We start from the raw sequence: 24250 nt of genomic DNA, 5'->3' as shown, positions 1-24250 counted from the left end.
GTGTGTGTGTGTTGGGGGGGGGGGGGGGTTGTGTGTGTGTGCACCCGCACCTGTGTTTTGGGGGGGGGGTTGTGTGTATGTGGGTTTGGTGTGTGTTTGCAGGCATGTGTGTGTGTTTGGTGTATGGCAACAGGATAGTCTCAGAGGGGTATTGCAAATAACTTACTGCAATCTGAAAAATGTAAGAAGTTGCCATAGTCCGAGTGGGTGTTCTCACTTGAGAGAGAGAAAGAGCTGGTCACCATGGCTCAGGCTAGGGAGACACTGAGAAGGAGAGTCCTTCATGGTAACCTCAGCTGGTGCAGGAATTGAACCCATACTGTTGGTATCACTGCATTACAAACCAGCCAACCAATCTAACTGACTTCCCTGGCAATTGTGTATTTGGTGCTTGATGAAGAGAGGAGTTTATTTTTAATTCATTCATGGGATGTGCGTGTTACTGGTTAGGTGAGCATTTATTGCTTGTGTCTAATTACCCAGAGAGCAGTTCAGAGACACCACTTTGTCATGGATCTGGAGTCACATGTAGGACAGGCTAGTTAAGGATGGCAGTTTCCTTCCCTAAAGGACATCAACAAACCAGATGATTTTTTCCAACAATCAACAACACTTTCATGGTCATCCTTAGACCCTCAATTCCAGATTTTCTTTTTGTTGAATTCAAATTCCACCATCTGCCATTGTAGGATTCGAATGTAGGTCCCCAGAACATTATCTGGGTCTCTGAATGAATAGTTTAGTGATAATACCATTTGCTCCCCTTTCTGAATATAATACAAGCAAATATGGCTGTCTCGCTTATTGCAAATATTATTTGACATTTTTATGCAGAATGGGATCCCATGCTTTACAAAAACCTCATTTAGTCTCGGTGATTACTGAATTAGTCATTTTATCTAACTTCTCACCATTTGCCTGCACAAATGATGCAGCAGCTCTCAAACATTATCTGAAATGAGGATAAGTCATGGTTGTCAGCTCTTTTTATCATTGGTAATAAAAGCTTTCAGACTGACTCGTTGTCCTGGCCAGTACTGAGATGCACACACACCATAAAGCTTAATTATTTTTCGTTATTCAAAATGAATGTATTGCAACCCTACTTCAAATATCACTTCAGTTACCCAGAAAAAGGGCCAACTCTCAAAATGTGAGAGTGAAGCTTTGCCTTTGGTAGCCTCCTTGGCCAGTCCTCTTCAGCAAAGGTCTGACCGAATTGTTAATCTGATCAACGCTGTGGTCATTTAGGTATTTTTACGGTGTCCTTCACACATCGACGATGTGTCAGCTGTTCAAAGGGAAATTATATGCCCCTGCAAAAATCTCCAAATTGGACATGTTGCTGGAGTCTCTACAGTTCAATGCAAGCCACCAGAAAGGATAACAGGGCTGCTCACATAAACATGTTTTATTAATGTACAGCAACAGAGGTCACAGCTGACTAGCTTCATGACTGATAGATTGTTACTTGATATCCTGTCTGCAGTATGGCATTGAGTGATGTAATGTTCTGGATGCTTGTGTACACAGTGGCAGGAACTTCAAGAGCAGACCTTATGCTCTGGCCTACCATGGTGTCAATGGTGGAGGGGTTTAATCAGGCAGGAGAGTGGTACAGGAGGAGTCCACTACCCTCACACTGATTAAGTCATGGTGCAAGGTTCTGAGTCCAGCCATTCTGTCTCACCTACAAGTGAGATCCTTAAGTGGATGACTAATGCTCACTTAAGGAGCACTCCATTACAACTGGCATTCACCCAGTGGTAGCCAGTGGAGGGCAGGAAATACAAGAAGCATGATAATGAACCCTGGCACGTTTGCTTGCAGTGTCCTTTGACTGGGGTTGAGTGGAGGGTCCGTCATTCAAAAGTGACTGATAGAGGGAGTTGGCATCAGAAATGTTGGAGTTTTTGAAAGCCATCTCCTACTCTGGCTGCCAATATCTGTTAGGAGAAAGTAAGGAGATCAGAGTCGAGAGTGTGGTGCTGGAAAAGCACAGCAGGTCAGGCAGCATCCGAGGAGCAGGAAAATCGACGTTTCGGACATAACCCGTTCACCAGGAATGAGGCATGTGGGCCGGGAGTTCTGAGAGATAAATGGGGGAGGGATGAGGTTGAGGGAAAGGTAACTGAGAATATGATAGTGAGATGGAAGGGGAGAGGATAGATGGGAAAGGTGATGAACAGGTCAAGTGGGTGGTGCCAAGTTGGAGGTTTGGGACTGGGATAATGTGGGGGGAGGGGGAATGAGGAAGCTGATGAAATCCACGCTGATCCTCTGTAGTTATAGGGTCCCAAGGCAGAAAATGAGGCATTCTTCTTCCAGACATCAAGTGGTAAGGGTTAGGCGATGGAGGAGGCTCAGGACCTGCATATCCTTGGCAGCGTGGGAGGGGGAGTTGAAGTGTTCAGCCACGGGGCGGTAGGGTTGGTTGGTGCAGGTGTCCCAGAGACGTTCTCTAAAACAATCCACAAGTTGGCATCCTCTCTCCCCAATGTAGAGGAGACCATATCGGGTGCAACTGATACAGTAGATGACATTATTGGAGTTACAGGTAACCTTATAGAGGTTTATAAAATCATGAAGGACATGGATATGATAAATAGAGAATTTTTTTTCCCTGGGTTGGGGAGTCTAGAACTAGAGGTCATAGGTTTAGGATGACGGGGGATAGATATAATGAGACGTAAGAGGCAGCTTTTTCATGCAGAGGGTGGTGTGTGTACGAAATGAGGTCCCAGAGGAAGTGGTGGAGGTTGGTACAATTGCAGCATTTAAAAGGCATCTGGATGGGTCTATGAATAGGAAGGGTTTGGAGGGATATGGGCCAAGTGCTGGCAAATGGGACTTGATTAGGTTAGGATATCTGGTTGGCATGAATGAGTTGGACCAAAGTGTCTGTTTCTGTGCTGTACATCTCTATGATTCTGTGACTTTATCTGAAACAGCCTGTTTTCTAGTCAGATCCTCAAATTAGTGCTGACGAAAACCACGGCTAACACAATCACGGCTAACACACTCTAAAAACTAAGCAACAATAGCATTTGCATTCATTAGATTTAACAAACTTATATGAGATTGAAATCACCCATGATTGCCTTGCTTTTTCTTTTATCTCTCACACTCTCGCCTGCAAAATAAGTTAAAACCATAAAGTTTTATTAATTTAAATTGAAGTTAAATGCTAATTGAAGCCATTGGGAGAGTTTGGCCTCCCACTGACACTTAGTTGCTACAGTGTGTACTACCGACAAGATGCACTGTAGAAATTCATCAATGTCCTCAGACAGAACCTTTCAAAGCCACGACCACTTCTATCTAGAAGGACAAGGGCAGCAGATATATGGGAACACCACTGCCTGTAAGTTCCCCTCCAAGTCACTCACCATCCTGATTTGGAAACATATCATTCTTCCTCAATGTCGCTGAGTCAAAATCCTGGAATTCCCTCCCTCATGGCATTGCCGTCAATCAATATTATGTGAACCAGAGTGATTTAAAGTGGCAGCTTCTCATCACCTACTCGAGGGCTACTAGGGACAGACAATAAAATGCTGGCCAGCCAGTGATGTCCACATCCCTCAGGTGAGTAAAAAAACACTCCTGAAGCACTTAGATCCCACTTCAGCATCCAGCACAGTTCCATCTTGATGTACCAGGATACTGCATTGGTACGACACCTCACTCATTCCCAGGGAGTAGTCAGGCCTGATAACCTCTGAATCTCCTGTAGACCCCATGCATTTGAAGGGCCAATCAGCTGCTATCTCTCCTTGAGCTGGATGTTCCTTAGCCTCAGTGGTCAGCCAACTGTGCTCTCCTAGGCTTCTCATTGGCTACTATCCTCCTGTATCCACCTTCTCAAGAAGGCAACTATAGTGACTAACATTCCAGTAACAGACAGACACAAGATTCTAGGTGGACAAGACCTGCATTGGCAACATAAGGAACAAGAGAGGTCTTTGGTCCCTATAGAGTTGACAAAGGCCTACCCTGCAAATGAAGGCTGACCACTCCCCCATATAGTGAGACAAGGTGCACATGGAAAATGGACACTATGTCTCCATTATTCATTCAGCTTCAGTCTCAGCACGGACATCAATTTTGTGAGGACCAACATGTGACATCAAAAGGGAGTGTTTGCTGTTCTCTGAACCCTTCTCATCTCAGACCCACAACAACCATTCAACTTTTCCTTGCATTCAGTACAGATCATTGCTACACTTACACAACAGACAAAGAAGCAAAGTTGTGTGCCTTCTTGAAAGTTGCACGAGTAATACTTTGTCTTTGACCAACATTGGCTTCTGCCTAAGTGATAGTAGCTAATTCCTCTGGCATTGAGCAAGCACCAACAGCATTGCGCAAATGGCTTTTAACCACCACCTAACCCCTCAGCGCCCTTACTCTGCAAGTATAACAAATAGACATTCAAGTCAAATGTAGTTGCCACTCACAAATGGCTGCTTCATGTTTTTGTTTGTTCTCATCAGATTCTGCCACAAATCACCCTGTGGCTCAGACCCCTCTAAGATTCTACCCTCAGTACCCACACACTTTAAACAGGCCAGTTCTGACATCACGATAAATTTAATGGCAACTATAAATTAAAAGCAAGTTCCAGCCAAGGTAGAGACCACATGACTCCAGCAAGTCAGCACTAGTACAGTATGTTCCAACACTGTGCAGAGCCTATCTGGCCTGCTCCATTGATTTGGAGATTTCTGCTTTTAGCTAACTCTAAATTCAATACTGTAAAGCTGCAGCCAATCGTGCAGCATTGAGCCAAAGGCTTGGTCTCAGAGTAGCTGAGATATAAAGTAATTTTTCTCCAGTGCTATAAGCCACAATTTTGCAGACCTTTGATCCAGCCTCCTGCACTGCTATAATGTAGATGGACAGATGACTCATTACCTGATGAAAAACTTAACTTCTTGCAATAAGCAGCTGTGGAATAAAGCATTTATACTAAGTGCTTTTATCAGTATGTCATTTTAAGTTTCAGAGAAATCTAATGTAAGGGTTTAATAAACATTTATCCTCTTTAAAATCACTTAAATCATAAATTAAATTAGCAGACAAGGTTATATCAAGAGTATTTTTGCAACTTTTATTGACAGAGTCAGATATTAATTCACTGAATGGAATCTGGAGAACAATCTGAACACTACCGTTGAGAAAGCAAGAGAGAGAACATAATCATCTCTAAGTCGTCGTCAAACAATTTCATTGTAGTTGTAGTGAAAGTTGACACACAGAGAGATAAAGGTATCTGGTGATTTTCAACCTCAAAGCCAAACATTCTAATTCTGCAGCCAAAACATGCAGACTTTTTTTTCTAATAACAGTGGAAATACATACAGCCCTTTGATTGAAATATTAACTTTGCAACCCTGTTGTTAGCAGCATAAATGAAAGTAATGGTGTAATGGTAACATTACTGGAGTAGTAATCCAGAGACATATTCTAATATCTTGGTTTACACATGTGCAAATCTCACCTTGACAGCTGGTAGAATGTAGAGGGCTGGTGAGGCTGGGTCATTTAGTATATTCAAAGCTGAGATGGACAGATCTTTAATCAGTAAGGGTAGTGAGAGTTATGTAGCAAAGCCAGGAAAGTAGAGTTGGGGGATTATCAGGCCAGACATGATCTCGTTCAATAGCAGAGCAGACTTGATGGGCTGAATGGCCTACTTCTGCCCTTACATCATAAATTTTAAATTCAGTTGATTAATAAATCTAGAATTGAAAGCTAATTGCAATGTTGCTGAGCATGAATTGACCATTGATCAATATCAAGATCCGTATGGTTCACTTATCTTATTCAGAGAAGGATATCTGCTGTCCTTAAGCAGTCTGGTCTACATGTGATTTCAGATCCACAGTCATATGGTTAGTTCTGAATTGCCCTCTGGAATGGCAATTAAAGATGGGTAACAAATGTTGGCCTTGCCAGTGATAACCGCTTCATTTGAAAGTGTAATATACTCCATAGAACCTTCCTGCATAGAAAGAGACAAAACATCCTGTCATTGAAAGAATTATATAATTAGACATACCCAAACCACATGAAGGGCTTATGCCCAAAACGTCAATTTTACTGCTCCTCGGATGATGCCTGACCTGCTGTGTTTTTCCAGCACCACACTCTCGATTCTGATCTCCAGCATCTGCAGTCCTCACCTTCCCCACAACACAGCAAATATTTCCTCTTTTGACATGGATATGCTGAAAAAAGGGGTAAAGTAGGGTGGTCAGCGATTTGGAGATGGTAAGGACTGCAGATGCTGGAAGTGAGAGTCAATAACGTGGAGCTGGAAGAGCACAGCAGGTCAGACAGCATCCGAGGAGCAGGAAAGTCAACATTTCAGATTAGGACTGGGGAGGAGGAAAGCAGCTAGGAGATAAATAGAGGGAGAGCTGTGGGACTAGGGGAAAGTTAGATAGGATGGTGATAGGTGGATGCGAGAAAGATAGGTGGGCTGACCATGGTTGGATGCAGGCAAGGGGTTCTTGTGATTGATCAGTGGGAAACATGGCATGGATAGGTGAGAAGGAAGATGGACAGGTTAGGTCAGGACAAGGAGACAGGGAGGAGAGGGAGGGCTGGACCTGGGTTGAGGTTAGGGGTGGGGAGATTTTGAAGCTGGTGAACTCTATGTTGAGGCCATTGGGCTCTAAGCTCCTGAGGTGGAATATGAGGTGTTGCTCCTCCAATTTGCCTGTGGCCTCATTTTGGCAGTGGAGCGAGCCAAGGATGAACACATCAACAAGGGAGTGGGTGTTAAAATGGCTGGCAACTGGAAGATGATGTTGATTGGAGCTCCATGAACCAACCCTCAAGCCTGTGTTTGGTCTCTCTGATGTCAAGGAGACCACATCGGGAGCAAAGGGTACAGTAGACCAGATTGAAGTGCAGGATTTGGAATGATTGTTTGGGGCCTTGGACGGAAGTGAAAGGGGAGGTGTAGGGGCAGGTGCTGCACTTCCTGTAATTGCGTGGAAAGGGGCCAGGTGTGGAGGAGGGATTGGAGGGGAATGTGGAACTGACAAGGGAGTCATGGAGTGAATGGTCCCTACAGAAAGCAGAAAGGGGTAAGGAAGGAAATATCTTTTTGATGGTGGGGTCAGACTACAGATGGTGAAAATGGTGGAGGATTCAAAGGTTGGTTGGGTGGTATGTGAGGACTGCAGGATTCTATCCATATTGTGGTTGCCGGGCTGGGGTTTGAGGACATCGTTGATCATAGAAGAGGGGAAATTATAGTCCTGGAAGTATGGGATGTCCCAGAGTGAAATCCCTCATTCTGGGAGCAGATGCGCCGAAGGCAGTGGACTTGGGAGTATGGGATTGCATTTTTGCAGGAGGGTGGATGAAAGGAGGTGTAGTCGAGGTAGCTGTGGGAGTCGGTGGACTTGAAATGGATGTCAATGCTAAGTCGGTTACCGGAGATGGAGATGGAGAGGTCCAGGAAGGTAAGGGAGGTGTCAGGGATGGTCCAGGTGAATTTAAGGTCAGGGTGGAAGATGTAGGTGAATTTAATGAAGTGTTCAAGCTCCTCATGAGAGAACAAGGCGGTGCCAATACAGTCATCGACGTAGCAGAAGCAAAGGTAAAGCTGCGGAAGAAGGACAATTCCACGTATCCTATGAAGAGGCAGTTCGGTGACTTGTTTGGAGTATTAGCACAGGCATGGACCTCATGGTATGTATGGTCTGTTTCTGTGATGGAAGTTCGACAAGATTTTCCACAGTAATCCAATTTATATCATAAAGCCACAAAATGGTTACACCGAAGAAAGATTGGAGCCATCATGGCTGCATTGCCTCCCAGAATGAGCAATTCTCCTACTTCAAATCTCCAACCTTTTCCCCATAACTCTCTACATTTTATTTTCAACCTAGTTCCCTTTGTAAGTTATTATTAAGTCTACTTCCAACAACCTTTCAAGTACTCTTCAACAGCTCACTGTGAAAAAGGAATTCCACCTCTGTTACTAGTTCATTTACTAATAATATTAATCATCTGTCTTCTGACTGTTCTGCTAATGGAAAAGGTTTCTCTCCACCTACTTTTTAGCGATATCCTAAATGTTGAACACCATTGTCTTACTTTTTTCTGCTTGAAGAAAAGTACCAATTTCTGGAATCTCTTCATGTAAGTAAAGGTATTAATCCCTGATCTCGTCAATTCTCCTCCAATGCTTTCCCAATAGTCTTGCAAAGATGATGTCACAAATTGTCTGTGCACTTATACTTAATATTATGGAAGTCAAGGATAACCCTGGAGCAAATAAACTTAATCACTAAGGATAGCAAAAAGATTGGAAGTTAGTCCAGTGATTCAACTTAGTCAGTATAGTCCATTTAGAGATGGATCTTCCTGTCAAACTCAGAGGTCCATGGACCATTTGCTAAAGGATTCTTGAAGTTAAAGAGATGTGTAAAAAAGTGTAGGAACAGGATAAAGTCACCTACAAAGGCTATCAAATAAGCAGAAGAACTACCAGTTGACAACTTTAATGATAACAAGCAGCTTAACTAAGCATTTCCATTACTGACTATTGGTCCATGGAGAATATATGTATAGGATTTCACATTGTCCTTAACAGGCTTTGCATGTAAATTAATCAGATGGAACACGGGTGATTTACAAATCGGGGTTAACAGGTGAACATTGTCACAGGTGATTTGGTGATGGGAAAGCTGTTTGTTTGTGTGTGATAGCACTTCTAGATATGAAAATAAAATAAATTAAATATGTATAAGAATTAACTTGTTGCAACTTTTCTGCTCATTCAGCATTCTATTGTACATGACTACATAAGAATATCAGACCTAGGAGCAAGAGTAGGCAATACGACCCCTCGAGTCTGCTCCACTTGTTAATCTCATCATGGCTGATCTCATCTCGGTCTCCAGTTTCCTGCCCGCTCCCCACAGCCCTTCAACCTGTTGCTATCTCTTTCATAAATTTACTCAGTGTCCCACCATCCACCACACTCTGGAACAGTGAATGCCACAGATTCATGACCCTTCAGGAGAATGATGTGGAGCTAGTCTTCCAATTAAATCTGTTGGACTATAACCTGGTGTTGTGTGATTTTTAACCTTTAAGCAAAGTAATTTCTTTTCATCACTATTTTAAATCGGTTCCCACAAATTCCCAAACTCATGACCTCTTGTTGAAGGCTGCCCTACATGAGGAAATATGTTCTCTACCTCAACTTTGTTAATACTTTTCAGCATCTAATATACCTCAATCTGAGCAATTTGGCCTATACTGTATCTAGTTTAGAAGAATGAGAGGAGATTTGATTGAAGTACATGTCTGATTGAAGGCTGCCAAGGCAGAAGATGAGGCGTTCTTCCTCCAGTTGGCGGGTGCCTTGGATTGGGCAGTGGAGGAGGCCTAAGACTTGCATGTCCCTGGGGGATTCGGAAGGGGAATTGAAGTAGTCAGCCGCCCTTCAACCACACGGCAATAACATTGACTTCACCAGTTTCCTCCTCTCCTCTCCTATCACCTCATCTCAGATTCAACACTCAACACCACTCCCTTGACCTGCAGATGGAGTTTAGTTCAGATAAATGCGAGGTGCTGCATTTTGGAAAAGCAAATCTAAGCAGGACTTATACACTCAATGGTAAGGTCCTAGAGAGTGTTGCTGAACAAAGAGACCTTGGAGTGCAGGTTCATAGCTCCTTGAAAGTGGAGTCACAGGTAGATAGGATAGTGAAGAAGGCGTTTGGTTTGCTTTCTTTTATTTGTCAGGGTATTGAGTACAGGCGTTGGGAGGTCATGTTGCAGCTGTACAAGACATTGGTTAGGCCACTGTTGGAATATTGTGTGCAATTCTGGTCTCCTTCCTCTCAGATGTTGTGAAACTTGAAAGGGTTCAGAAAAGATTTACAAGGATGTTGCCAGGGTTGGAGGATTTGAGCTATGGGGAGAGGCTGAATAGGTGGGGCTGTTTTCCCTGGAATGTCGGAGGCTGAGGGGTGACCTTATACAAGTTTACATAATTATGAGGGGCATGGATAGGATAAATATACAAAGTCTTTTCCCTGGGGTGGGGGATTCCAGAACTAGAGGGCATAGGTTTAGGGTGAGAGGGGAAAGATATAAAAGAGACCTACGGGGCAACTTTTTCACACAGAGGGTGGTATGTGTATGCAACGAGCTGCCAGAGGAAGTGGTGGAGGCTGGTACAATTGCAACATTTAAGAGGCATTTGAATGGGTATATCAATAGGAAGGGTTTGGAGGGATATGGGCCGGGTGCTGGCAGGTGGGACTAGGTTGGGTTGGGATATCTGCTCAGCATGGACAGATTGGACCAAAGGGTCTGTTTCCGTGCTGTACATCTCTATGACTCTATGACCTGTCCTACCTATCCATTTTCCTTCCTACCTATCCACTCCCCACTGACCTATCACAATTACCGCCCACCTTCATCCACCTTTCCAGCTACCTACCCACCCTCACCCCACACCCATTCCCCAATTTATCACTCATCCATATTCCTGATGAAGGGTCTATGCCCAAAACATCGACTATCCTGCTCCTCAGATGCTGCTTGACATGCTGTGTTTTTTCAGTGCCACTCTTTTCGAATCTGACTCTCCCGTGAGACACTCCAACTCGCTCTGGGACAAATTGTTCCTTCTGTCTCCATAGGCTCTAACACGTGACTGAATTGATGTCCCCGTTATATCCTCCTATATATCACTATCTCATCACTCTAGAAATAAGGCAAACGGAATCCTGTATTTTATAGAGATGAGCACAGAGTAGAAAAGCTGGAAAATTATAATGAACAATTGTAATACACTGGTTCAGCTTCAACTGAAGTGCTGTCCTGGGCCTGACACTGTAGGGAGGATATAAAGACAATATGGAGAGACAGGAAAGCTTCTCAAGAAGGCTTACATTCTTTGCAAAGATTTATCTTATGAAGGATGAGAGAGTGAAAGTGAGAGAGATGGCTGATAGTGGTCTATCAAGTTAATCTTTACCTATAGTGCAGATTCAAATGTAGCTCATGCATTGTCGAAATACAGGAAAAACGGAAAGCATAGGAGGCTAGAGACATTCCATTGAAGACATATTTCTCATGGAATCTATTAAAAAAAAATTGAGTGGGTCCGGCAAAGTGGGGATTCCATAGCAACACTATCAATTGGTCATTGAAACTGAACTCAACTGTACAAGTTGCTGAGTTCAGCAGCTCAAAGATTACTGATGGTGATATGTGGTACATTGGTCAATCGGCTAAAAAAATGTCAAAACAGTACATGGTTATGAATATGCAAGTCGTGCATGGTCTTCAAAAATTGAAGGAGTCCTTCATTGTGTAAGTCTTGGAAACTTGCTTGAAACAGGTTCACGTAATCAATTGGCCAATTCATGTTGCGTAGAACAAGCTATATGGAAGATAGTGTGTGAAGGGACATTACATGTGTGTGCCTTGGGCACCCCTACATATGGGGATGAAGTGAGCTGTGAGGATGAGCACTATTACATATATATCATCCACAGCTCACAGCTCTTACACAAGTCCAGTGAATGCTTTCTTAAGCTTGCTTTTGAGTCCAGTCATGCTGAGTGACAGGTCAGACTTATGGCCTTATGGTCAATGGATATATATATATGGACCTGTCACAAGAATGGCATGTGGCGTATTGATATAGTCACACTTCTCAGGTTAACTTCAGACAAGTCATCTGGAATGTTGCAGTTTGGGTGCACTGGGTCAACTCGGCCCATCTTCAAGGATTTATCATCTTCACTGGAGTTTGGTTTGCGGTGGGTTAATTAAGAGTAAAGGCTCAGCAAGTATCTTTTCCCATTACTGTGGGAAGAAGGCACACCAACATTGAGACCATGAGCAAGGACAGACTTCTCACTTTTAGACTGTACATGGTCAGAGAAACGTAGCACATGATTAGTGGTATAATTAATAAGTTATAAAGCCGCTTCTGTTTATTTTTATAGTGTGGGCATGTTTGTGGTAGTGTCATCTATTGAAGTAATATAGCAGGATAAGCAGGTCAAATCTAAATGAAAGAACCTTGCATACATTACATCAAACACTGCATAGAGCACAGGCCATTTGGCTCCACACCTCCACAACCATCTCCTCCTATCCTTCATTTCACTCTCTCAGTGTAGTATAATGTGAATAGATACGACAATGGGATGGAGATGTATATCGTGGTGTAGCAGTGGCGTCTGCAATCATGTGCAAGAGATTGTGGAGAAAGGACCAAATGGTCTACTACTGAGCAATGTATTTACAGAGAACAGTAATGTGTGGTATAGTGCAAATAATTTGCTAAACCTATGAGGATTGTGGGGTGGGTATTGGGGGTAGTTGCCTCCAATTGCTGTAAACTGGAGTCATTTCGGGAACAGATGACAGATGCAGGAGTGTGGCCTTGCCCCCAGTCCACCACCTCCTCACAAAATCTACCTGATAAGACAAAGGAATTAAAGATTACCTTGTTGCCAATGGATGGCTTGAGGGGTAAGCCTTGCTTGGTGCTCTTTGGGATGCAGAAACTGCTGGAATTTGATTGGCCATTAGCTTCTGGCGTCTTTCGATTGCCAGTAAATAAAAGCATCCTTGAAATCCACTGATGATACCTGACTTAGCTGATAGAGATCCTGCCTCTGCATCAGAAGGTGCTGGGCTCAAATTACAGAGCTTGTCAATCGAGGCTAGCATTCTCAGTGCTGTACTTCCTCATCATTTTCTTTACCCCTCTGCCTAAAACTTACATTACGTCGTATTTTTTCGAAAATTCATTCACGGGATGAGGGCGTTGCTGGCTAAGCCAACATTTATTGCCCATCCCTAATTGACCAGACAACAGTGAAGAGTCAACCACTTTTACCATGGGTCTGGGGTCACATGTTGGCCAAACTAGGTAAGGATAACTGACTTCCTTGCCTAAAGGACATTACTGAATTGGATGGGTTTTTCTGACAATCAACAATGATTTCTGTGTAGGTGTGTGTGTGTACATAAGGAAGAGTCAATAATGGGATTAGAGTTTTAATTAGTAATATGCCAAAGGTTTGTAATGGTTTACCTGTAGCTAGAGTCTAATTTCTTGGAATAAATAGTGGCTCTTTTTTCAATACAGAACCTAGTCCACACTTTTTATCAACTGGGTCTGAAAGTCAGAAAAATTTGGTCTCTTTGTATACTTTTTATAATCTTTAACTTTATGATGATTCTGGGAATAGCAGAGCTGGATTTTCAGCAGACTACCCCACTGAAGTGTAACAAAACAGGCTGTAATGCTATTTTAAATTGAAACATTATGCTTTTCAGACTCACTAACAAAAGCCAATGAAACTTGGCCTACTGCCTAAAAATCATTTCTAACAAACATAAAACCATTCAACAAAGTGCCCAATAGTTGAATCCTGAGGATCCCATGAATGTTTATGCCTTCATTTATATTTTATGTACTTTTGGTAAGCTTTTTCTTTGTTCTTATCAACATGAAGAACACCCACCTTTGTTAATAAAATATCTCCAATTTCAGACAAGCAACAGGAGGTGGAAATTTGTTGGAATCTTTTTCTCATGGGTCCTCTCGTCCTTGAGGTATCTGATGCTGAATCATCATAGATGTCCACAGAATAGCCAGTTTATGATTATCACATTGGCCTTTGGGAGAATGCCCACAGTTATAAAGCCCTGTATACTCCCTGTGTGGGCATGGTGGTTAATGTACATTTGGCATGAATGATCCTCAAGACTCCACAGACCACATTTCAGTGCTTACCACCCACACGAGCCAGTCAAGTATAATTATTACCCAAGAGAGGCAGTCTGCAATGGGGGAATTTGCAAGACTTTATCAGCCTTGACAGTAATCAGACGATTGAAATTAAACTATACCGAACCATTGTCCTCTCCCATCTGTTCTGTGACCCAGAATCCTGGCACCTCATCTGAATACGATTGCCATCATCTGGTCAATAGCAGGAACCAATGCATAACTCTGAGGCTAATTCATATTCATAATTTCCTTCAGTTCTCTCTATCTCATTGACTGCCGTTCATTGACTACCTACCATGCCACACGCTGAAAACAATATTCTGGGGAGATAGATTTGGGAGACATCTTTTCTCTACTTGTCTACCCATAGACAGACAACAAATACTGATGGGATAAGGATAGAGTCTTTGGAACTCTTTTATTTCGAGAGCGGGGGGGGGGGGACGGGACAGGTTTCTTGAATAATTTTAAGGCAGAAGTTGATATGTTGATTATTGACTATAAAGGGAGTCAAAGGTTATTGGCGGAAGGTAAAGTTGAGGTCACAATTAGATCAACCATGATCTTTTTATATGCAGCAGTGGCTTGAAGGACTGAATGGTCTACCCCTGCTCCTAATTCACATGATCAAATATTCACAATAATTCTGAACTTATCTGAGGAATGATCTTTTAGCTATGGAAGGTATGCAACAGAGTTTTACCAGATTGTTTCCAGGAATGTTGCACTGAAGTATGAAGAGAGATTGATCTTTTCAGACAAAACTCACTTGAGTTTAGAAGGATGAGAGGGGATCTCATAGAAACCTATCCAATTCTAACAGGATTAGACAGTGTAAATGCAGAAAGGATGTTTCTGATGACCGGGAGTCCAGAACCAAGGATCACTTTCTAAGGATATGAAGGAGGTTATTCAGGATTGAGATGAGAGATATTTTCACCCAGAGAGTGGTGAGCTAGTGGAAATCTCTACTGAAAAAAAAAGGTTGAGGTCAAAACATTGATTGATTTCAAGATGGAGATAATTGCATAGCAAACTTTTTATTAAGCAGCACCTTTGGGCCAGGAGTGTATGGGTTGATCAAATAGTCCAGATAATCAATGTCAAAACACACACTAAGTTACAGAAATGTAATACAGGTGGTACACACATCACTGTTAAATTTTACTTACAGCATAAATCACTTAAATAATAATGCAACTTTGCCTTAAATAACCAACAAAAACCCTTCTCACTCGCACCCTCAACTGACTACTCAGATATTATGGAAATTGTGATAATACAGTAGACTTCTGGTATTTCAGGGATAGAATTTAAGTTGGTTTAGCTGGTTCATAAGGTATTGGTTAAAACAATGTTTGCTGTTGTTCTTTCGGCTAAAGAGGTCAAAGTGTATGGAGACTAAACAGGAACAGGAGACTGAAATGGATCATATAGCAGGCTTGCGGGGTTGAATGGCCTACTCTGGTACTTTTTCATTTCTATGTTATTTTCTTTATTTCTATATTTCTATGATTTTCTAGCTAATGTAGGTACTTACAACCAGTTGAGTCAAGGACAATTAGATAGAGACAAGAGAAGAGCAGAGAATAAGACCCTTGCAAGAAGACATATTTCTCTGTCAGAATAAATAAATGCTTGAAACGGTGTCCCTGTTGGTATGGTTGCAGTGCTGGGATGCCAGCAGTAACCTAATTTGCTCATTTGTTTTTTCTGTCAAGTACACAATTAGAGGTTCCAAGAATGTAAAAAATGTATAGGCAATGATAAATGAATAACCACTGGTGCCTGAAGGGTACTGCATCACATTTGTATCCAACTTCCTACATCTTTGTTCTGACTAAAACTTTCTGATGGTTGAAAATATGGTTCTCTGAGTTTCTGATGATCTTTCCTGTGACAGTTTGCTGCCACACCAATCTCACAGATCCCATTAATCACCAACACTCAGCTCAGATATGGCACCCGCTTGACAGTAATTAGTGATTCCCAAAATAATGCCATAAAACCACCATCTCCCTTCACAGGATTGTGCACTAAAGCTATTGCAAGTGATTTATTTGCATTGTAAAAAAAAAAGATAATTAAATATACAACATGGAGCACATCATACAACAGTCCAAGCAATAAAGATTACAAATATTCCCATTTACACAAACCACTTATCATATCCATCACTTTAACTGTAATGGGCTAACATTAGGATTAATATTGTCAAGTTTACTGCTTTTAAAACCTACTGAAAGCAATGATTACATGTGCAGGTGCAAATTGCAATGTACCAGGGGACATATCTGAGCTTTGATCTGTTTGTACAATTTGAATACGCTTTGTTCAACATGATAATCATGTAACAGTGTTCCAGGGTCACTGATAGGTACAACAACTCTGTATTTACTCACACCAGCTATGGTTCATGGCCTGTGGGCAATGGTGTGAAGTTAGGAAGGCTGATAAAATCTAATGAGTGACATTCCCATTGTCTATGTGCCTGTTGCTGACTGTTCTAACATTTCAAAAGGGAACTAGGTCAAAATATATAATAGTGCGATTAGTGAACACTTAATGGCTGTGTCCAGTCAAGGCCAATGTTTCACTTATGGAGTAAGGAACTCGATCCGAACTATGGCGGAAAACCAACAGCTTTATCTGTAGGAGTTGGAGTCCACGCTGAGGCCAGGTGTCCGGGTCCACGCTGAGGCCCGGGGTCCGCGTCAACGCTGAGGCCGGGGGTTTGGATCCACACTGAGGCCGGGGGTCCGTGTCCTTTCTGAGGCCAAGAGTCCGAGTCCAGAATGAAGCCAGGGGTCAGAGTTCACACTGAGGCTGGGGTCCAGGCCCATGCTGAGGCCAGGGGGTCCAGGCCCATTCTGAGGCCGGGGGTCCGGGCCCACGCTGAGGCCAGGGGGTCCGGGCCCACGCTGAGGCCGGGGGTCCAGGCCCACGCTGAGGTAAGAGGTCTGAGCCCACGCTGAGGTCAGGAGGTCCGGGCCCATGCTGAGGTCGGGGGTCAGGCCCACGCTGAGATCAGGGATTGGGCCCACGCTGAGGCCAGGGATTGGGCTCACGCTGAGGTAAGGGGTCCGAGTCCACGCGGAGGCTGGGATTCTGAGTCCGGGAGTCTGGGTTCACGCTGAGGCCGGGGGTCCAGGTCCATACTGAGGCCATACCCCCAGTCCACACTGGCATACATCCTGGACATCACTGATGCCCCCCAAGGATGGGAGGTAAAAAGAAAAACATTGCATGAAAAGAGAGGGAGTAAAGGAAAGAAACCAACAGAGCAGACAAGCTCCTGTTAAGGACTCTCCATTTGCCACCATTTTGGAGAGGTTTCTCGAATATTGTTTGATAACTTGTGCCTAATCAAAGGACCCATCTTCAAGAAGTGAGTTAAGGGAAGGGTACTGAAAGCCATAACTCTGTTCTTACCTCTGAATTCCAACCCCATCTCCTGTAGCCTTCTTCTACTCTCACTCACCATAATCTAGGATTGCGATAATAATTCCTAGTGACGCCTTTGGACTGTAACTGGCAGTAGCAAGCAGTGGGGAGCTTCCCATCTCTGATAAATGCAAAATACAGTGGATGCTAGAAATCTGAAATAAAAAAAAAGTGCTGGAAAAACTCAGCAGGTCTGGCAGCATCTGTGGAGAGAGAAAAGCACAGTTCATGCATCAAGTCAGGACTGACTCTTCTTCAGTACGAGCAGTGGTCTGTATTAAAGAATTTCATAGATACACCACCCTTTCAGAGAAAAAAATCTTCTACCTCATCTCCATCTTAAAAGGTTATCCTTTACTCTGTGCAGACTCCAATATCCAATTGTGAATGAGAGGCTCTCATTAAAACTTAGTATTTACACTTGAATGTATTTATTGGACCAGCTCTTCTTTGATGTTTTATGACAGAAATTATGGAAACATAATTTATTGGATCTAATTTTCGTGACCAACCTCTCTCATTACTCATCAGAAAGCTTTAACAAGGTACACTTGAATCTATGTCTGAATATCAAAACATTTTGCAATCTGCCTCCAACATTCAACTGACGGGCAACTCTTGGCTGGGGTAGGTGAGGGGGAGCAGATTTTTAGCCCCAAGGATTGAGTCAAGGCCAAGAGCCAATGTTGGCCATTGGAGTGCCAAAGAGACCCTTAACCTGTGGCATGAGCTTCCAATGGTCATTGCGTCAAGAAACAAGTCATAGCAAATGCCATCAGCAGGAACTCAACCCAGTCTAGTTTTATAAAGGTTCACAACTGTCAACAGAAAATCCATGTCAGAGCTTCAGCAGAGCGTCAAACTCAAACCAAGTGGTTTGGGGATGTCCCAGCAGTACAGGACATAAAGAGGAAGGGTCAAAATCTCCGAGAGGTTTGTGAGCTTTCATAGAATCCTTACAGTGTGGGAACATGCCATTTTGGCCCAACACCAAGATCTACACTGACCCTTCGAAAGTAACCCACCCAGACCCATTCACCTACCCTATTACTTTACATTTCCCCTGACTAATGCATCTAACCTACATTCCCTGCACACTATGGGGAATTTAGCATGGCCAATTCACCTAACCTGCACATCTTTGGATTGTGAGAAGAAAATAGAGCACCTGGAGGAAACCTACACAGATATGGGAAGAACATGCATACTCCACACAGACAGACTGTAATCGAACCTGGGTCCCTGGCACTGTGAAGCAGCAGTGCTAACTACTGAGCCACAGTGCCGCTGCTATCAGACATTTGATCGGATTTAAGCTCCCTCGAATCTGGAGACCAATCAAATACCAGCATAAATTCTAGTGAGCAGAGGTAATAGCTAATGGTGAGCAATTCGAAACAGGAGCAGTTACAAATATTCTTTCTGATCCTTCACCACGGTTAAGGTCAAAATTCTCAGACCATTCTCCACTCGGCTTCAGGACTCAGGATGAATTAAAATCTGACAGTGGATGTATGATATACTTCATTGTAATGGAAACTAGACCACAGGCAGCCAGAGTGTCAATGCTAATATTTACACATAATTATTAAATGGGAGTGTTTGGATAGTTTTGGACATTCTACAGTTAGCAACCATTGAAATCTTTGTGTAAACATTCAAGATCTGTTGGCTCTTTCTCAGTATGTGATAGGCCAATACCAATGCTAAACAATATAAATGATTTAACTTTGGGCATTAAGACAACACCAACCTTGTTTATTTACAATAAACTTCTCAGTGATGCTCAGTTTGGATTGCATCAGGCCCACACAGCTCCTTACCTCATTATAGTCTTAGTTCAAACATGCACAAAGGAGCAGACCTCAGAAGGGGAAGCGAGGATGACTATCTTTGGAATCAAACCAACATTTAACTGAGTGTGGCATTAAAGAAATTTACCAAAACTGGAGTCAATGGGACTTGGGGCAGAGGGGCTTGTGGCCAGAGATGGTTGCAATCATATCTAGCTCAGAGGGTGTTGCTCTGACCATAGAATCTCTACAGCGTGGAAAGAAGCCATTGGCTCATCAAGTCCACACTGTCTCTCTGAAGAGCCTTCCCACCTAGATCCCACCTTTGCCCATAAGCCTGCATATCTAACCCACCTACACATTCTTGGAAACTATGGCGAAGCCACCTAACCTGCACTGGACTGTGGAAGAATCTCAGGGCAGCCAGAGGAAACCCGCACATGGAGAACATGCAAACTCCACACAGCCAATAGCCCAAGGGTGGAATCGAACCTTGTCCCTGGTGCTATGTGGCAGCAGTGCTAACCACTGACCCACAGTGCCAATCATCACCAACAAGAGAGAATATGATCACCACCCCTTGCATTACATCACCGAATCCGCACTATTAACATCCTGCAGGTTACCATTGACCAGAAACACAACGAGACTCATCATATAAATACAGTGGTTACAAGAGCAGGTCAGAAGGTAGGAATACTACAGCGAGTAACTCACCTCCTGACTCCCTAAACCCTGCCCACCATCTACAAGGCTCAAATCAAGATTGTGATGGAATACTCCCCATTTGCCTGGATAGGGGCAACTCCAACAACACTCAAGAGGCTTGACTCCATCTAAGACAAGGCAACCTGCATGATGAGCACTGTGACTGAGTGTTAGACTGTGCTTCTAAAGTCTTACCTCATAGCCTTTCAGTTTTTCCCTTTTTGTAAGTTTATCTAATACTATTTCAAAAATCACAAGTGAATTGACCTGTGCCCTGTGCCACTCTGGTCCAGATCTTAACCACTTGCTGTGTGAATTATTTTTCTCTCACGTAACTATTAGTTCTCAATGTCCTCTAGCTTTTGACTCTTCTGCTGATGACTGAAACTTCTCTCTATCCATTTTGTCTTGACTGCTTATGAATTCAAATACTTCACGCAAATCTCCCCTAAGCTTTTCCTTCCTTAAGTAGAATTGTCCCAGCTTCTGCAATCAATGTACATCATTGAAGTATCTTCGTCCTGGAATCATTCAGGTTAATCCTTTCTGCACTGTCTGTAAGTCAATTGCTGGAGAATTAAGTGTAAAGGAATCTCAAATGGTGCATTTTAAAAGTAAGCATTAAAACAGGAAATAAGGAAGTGAAGAAACAGAGTTAAGGGTTCAGACTGATATCTCAAAACTGGAATCCAGGAGATGAAGGCAAAGAGATAACAATAAATCAAGGCAAATTGTCCTTCAGTTGTAGTTAAAATTTACCATTCATTTTCAAGCCTGTTATTTTGAGAAGGATGTCAAGGTCAAGAAATATTCATTGAAATAATACTTTTAGAGATGAGGACAGGTTTGAGAAACATTGACATTTTTTCATTGGGAATTTAAGAGGACAGATCTATTCAAAATGATGAGGGATTTTCACACGGTAAATGAAGGAAATAACGTGATTCACAATTGTTGCTTTCTCTGTAGCTTTTCCTGCAATCTTTTCACCACAGGTCTAGTTCCTCTGACTTACACTCTGACATGGGCAGCGTGTACCAGAGTGTAGCCCGTCTCTTGCGTCCAAAGCATTTCAGGAGAGTTTCTTCCCCTTCACCCAACAGTAACGATATCGAGTCTGCATCCATCTTAGACTCTGAGTGATGCTGTAGGCTGCTTCTTTGAGCCTGCCTTCGCTGTTTGGACTGTTCTTTCCACCAGACGATTGAACGATGGACATTTTGTATGGAGCTGTCCTTACGTGCCAAATGCCATTTGAATTTAGGAAATATGTGAAACCCCTTTTGGTAAAGGGTGCCCCATTGTCCGTGACCAATACGTCCAAGAGTCTGCGTATCCCATACAATAAGCTTTTCAATTGTCATCCCTGAGTTTGCCGAATGAATTCTATGCACCACCAAATACTTTGAATGGGCACCCATGATGATCAGGAACATTGAGCCCATGAAAGGACCTTCATAGTCAACATAGAGTCATAGAATCATAGAGATGTGCAGCATGGAAACAGACCCTTCGGTCCAACCTGTCCATGCCAACCAGATATCACAAGCCAATCTAGTCCCACCTGCCAGCACCCGATCCATATCCCTCCAAACCCTTCCTAATCATATACCCATCCAAATGCCTCTTAAATGTTACAGTTGTACCAGCCTCCACCACTTCCAATGGCAGCTTATTCCATACATGTACCACCCTCTGTGTGAAATAGTTGCCCCTTAGGTCTCTTTTATATCTTTCCCCTCTCACTTTAAACCTATACCCTCTAGTTCTAGACTCCCCCACCCCAGGGAAAAGACTTTGCCCATTTACCCTAACCGATGCTCTCATAATTTTGTAAATCTCTATAAGGTCACCCCTCAGCCTTCGACACTCCAGGGAAAACAACACTAGCCTGTTCAGCCTCTCTTTATAGCTCAAATCTTCCAACCCTGGCAACATCCTTGTAAATCTTTCCTGAACCCTTCCAAGTTTCACAACATCTTTTCACAACATGGCGGCACGGTGGCACAGTGGTTAGCACTGCTGCCTCACAGCGCCAGAGACCTGGGTTGTAAATGTAGGGGTATGGGTGGGTTGTGCTTCAGCGGGTCGGTGTGGACTTGTTGGGCCGAAGGGCCTGTTTCCACACTGTAATGTAATGTAATGTAATCTAATCTAATCTAATCTTTCCGATAGGAAGAAGACCAGGATTGCACGTAATATTCCAACAGTGGCCTAACCAATGTCCTGTATAGCCGCAACATGACCTCCCAACTCCTGTACTCAATACTCTGACCAATAAAGGAAAGCATACCAAACGCCTTCTTCACTAACCATGTCTAAAATTTACCCAACCATTCCCACAAATGTGGGGATGCCGCTGGCGGTAATGTTTGTCATTGTTGGTCTTCAGCTAGTTGGTGCTTTTGCATGGTTCCGTCATTAATCCAACTTTCTTCACCACCGAAATGACCGCACAACAGCTGATATCCCATCACCAAGTCACCCTTTATTTACATTACACTAGCTGTGGCCAGCCAACCTAGAGTCAGTCCCCTGAACTGACAATACAGAATCACTGCACAGAAACAGGATAGATTTGGAAAGAAAAATGAAAATCAAACCATTGCTGGACTAAGAGCCAATGTAGATTTTATACACAAGGTGAACACCTCGGATGAAGTTTCTGATTTGGGCAAAGATTCTATGCCACTCAGGGAAAATATGCAGGAATGACATTTAAGAATGAAAGTAATGTGATGTAGGTTTATGCTACTTTGTTATTATAGAACCATAGAGTCATACAGCACAGAAAACAGACCTTCAGTCCAACTTGTCCATGCCGACCAAACTAAACCAAGCCCACTTGCCTGTTTTTGGCCTTTACCCCCTAAACCTTTCCTACTCACATACCATCCAAATGGAGAAAAAATATATTTTACTTACCATTGTTGGGGAGGCAATATATTTCAGAAAGTCATTTCAATTGGTGAACTAAAGACAGCTTTTCTAAAGAATAATGCGACTTAAGTTCATTGATGCAATCAATTACCTGTGGAGTTAATTTGCAAAATGCAACCAATGCTGCATTTTATAATGTAGAAAAATAGGTCAAGTGACACCTCAGAGGTGAACGTGAGGACTGCAGATGCTGGAGATCAGAGCTGAAAAATGCATTGCTGGAAAAGCGCAGCAAGTCGGGCAGCATCCAAGGAGCAGGAGAATCGACGTTTCGGGCATTATCCCTTCTTCAGGATTGAGGAAGGTGTGCCAAGCAGGCTAAGATAAAAGGTAGGGAGGAGGGACTTGGGGGAGGGGCGTTGGGAATGCGATAGGTGGAAGGAGGTTAAGGTGAGGGTGATAGGCCGGAGTGGGGGTGGGGGCAGAGACCTCTCCGTCCCCACCCCCTCTCCGGCCTATAACCCTCACCTTAACCTCCTTCCACCTATCGCATTCCCAACGCCCCTCCCCCAAGTCCCTCCTCCCTACCTTTTATCTTAGCCTGCTTGGCATACCCTACTCATTCCTGAAGAAGGGCTTATGCCCGAAATGTCGATTCTCCTGTTCCTTGGATGCTGCCCGACCTGCTGCGCTTTTCCAGCAACACATTTTTCAGCAAGTGACACTGCAGAAGAGAAGTTATCCAAACAAATGTGATTTGTAGAAGTTTCCATGTTGTGACAGTTGGTAAAGGTCTCCAGGCTATCAGAATTAGAAAGAAGTCTTCAAGCCACCTGAGCTGGATAAGAGTCTTAAGTTGTTTCAGCAGGCCAAGGGGAAGGGATGGGAAGAGTCACTTGTGTAAGAAGCTTAAGAGTTTAGATAGTTCATTGAGAGGCTGTAAAGTTTATTGCTGAGAAAAAGGGTGATTTTTTTGCTGTTTATGTTCAGATCTTTTTAAAATTGTCATATGTGGAGATAGATTGTCTTTTCCTTCTGTGCATTGTATTGTGTTATTTTGTTCAGATAACATTGGCAGCCTCATGTGGATATTTTCCAACGAGCACCAAACTGTAAAGATAAAACTTACGCCTTTATCTAGCTAGCTTTCACTCTGGAATCGGACATATGCAGTACTACCATCATGTGAGATCATAACAAATGGATCAAAGCCTTAGATTTCCTTCCCTAATAGCTTTGTGAATCTACGTTTTGCAGATGGAGAGCAGTGGTTCAACAAGGCATCACATTATCACTTTTTTAAGGGCAACCAGAGATGGCACTCCCCCTCCCACTCAGCCGAGGGCATGGAGGTCCTGGGTCTCCTTCACCGCCACTCCCTCACCACCCGACACCTGGAGGAAGAACGCCTCATCTTCTGCCTCGGAACACTTCAACCCCAGGGCCTCAATGTGGACTTCACCAGTTTCCTCAATTCCCCTTCCCCCACCTTACCCCAGTTCCAAACTTCCAGCTCAGCACTGTCCCCATGACTTGACCTACCCGCCTATCTTCTTTTCCACCTATCCACTCCATCCTCCTCTCTGACCTATCACCTTCATCCCACCCCCATTCACCCATT

The sequence above is a fragment of the Chiloscyllium plagiosum genome, chromosome 6 (genome assembly GCF_004010195.1).
Source record: "Chiloscyllium plagiosum isolate BGI_BamShark_2017 chromosome 6, ASM401019v2, whole genome shotgun sequence".
Classification (NCBI taxonomy): domain Eukaryota; kingdom Metazoa; phylum Chordata; class Chondrichthyes; order Orectolobiformes; family Hemiscylliidae; genus Chiloscyllium; species Chiloscyllium plagiosum.
This window is presented reverse-complemented; position numbering follows the sequence as displayed.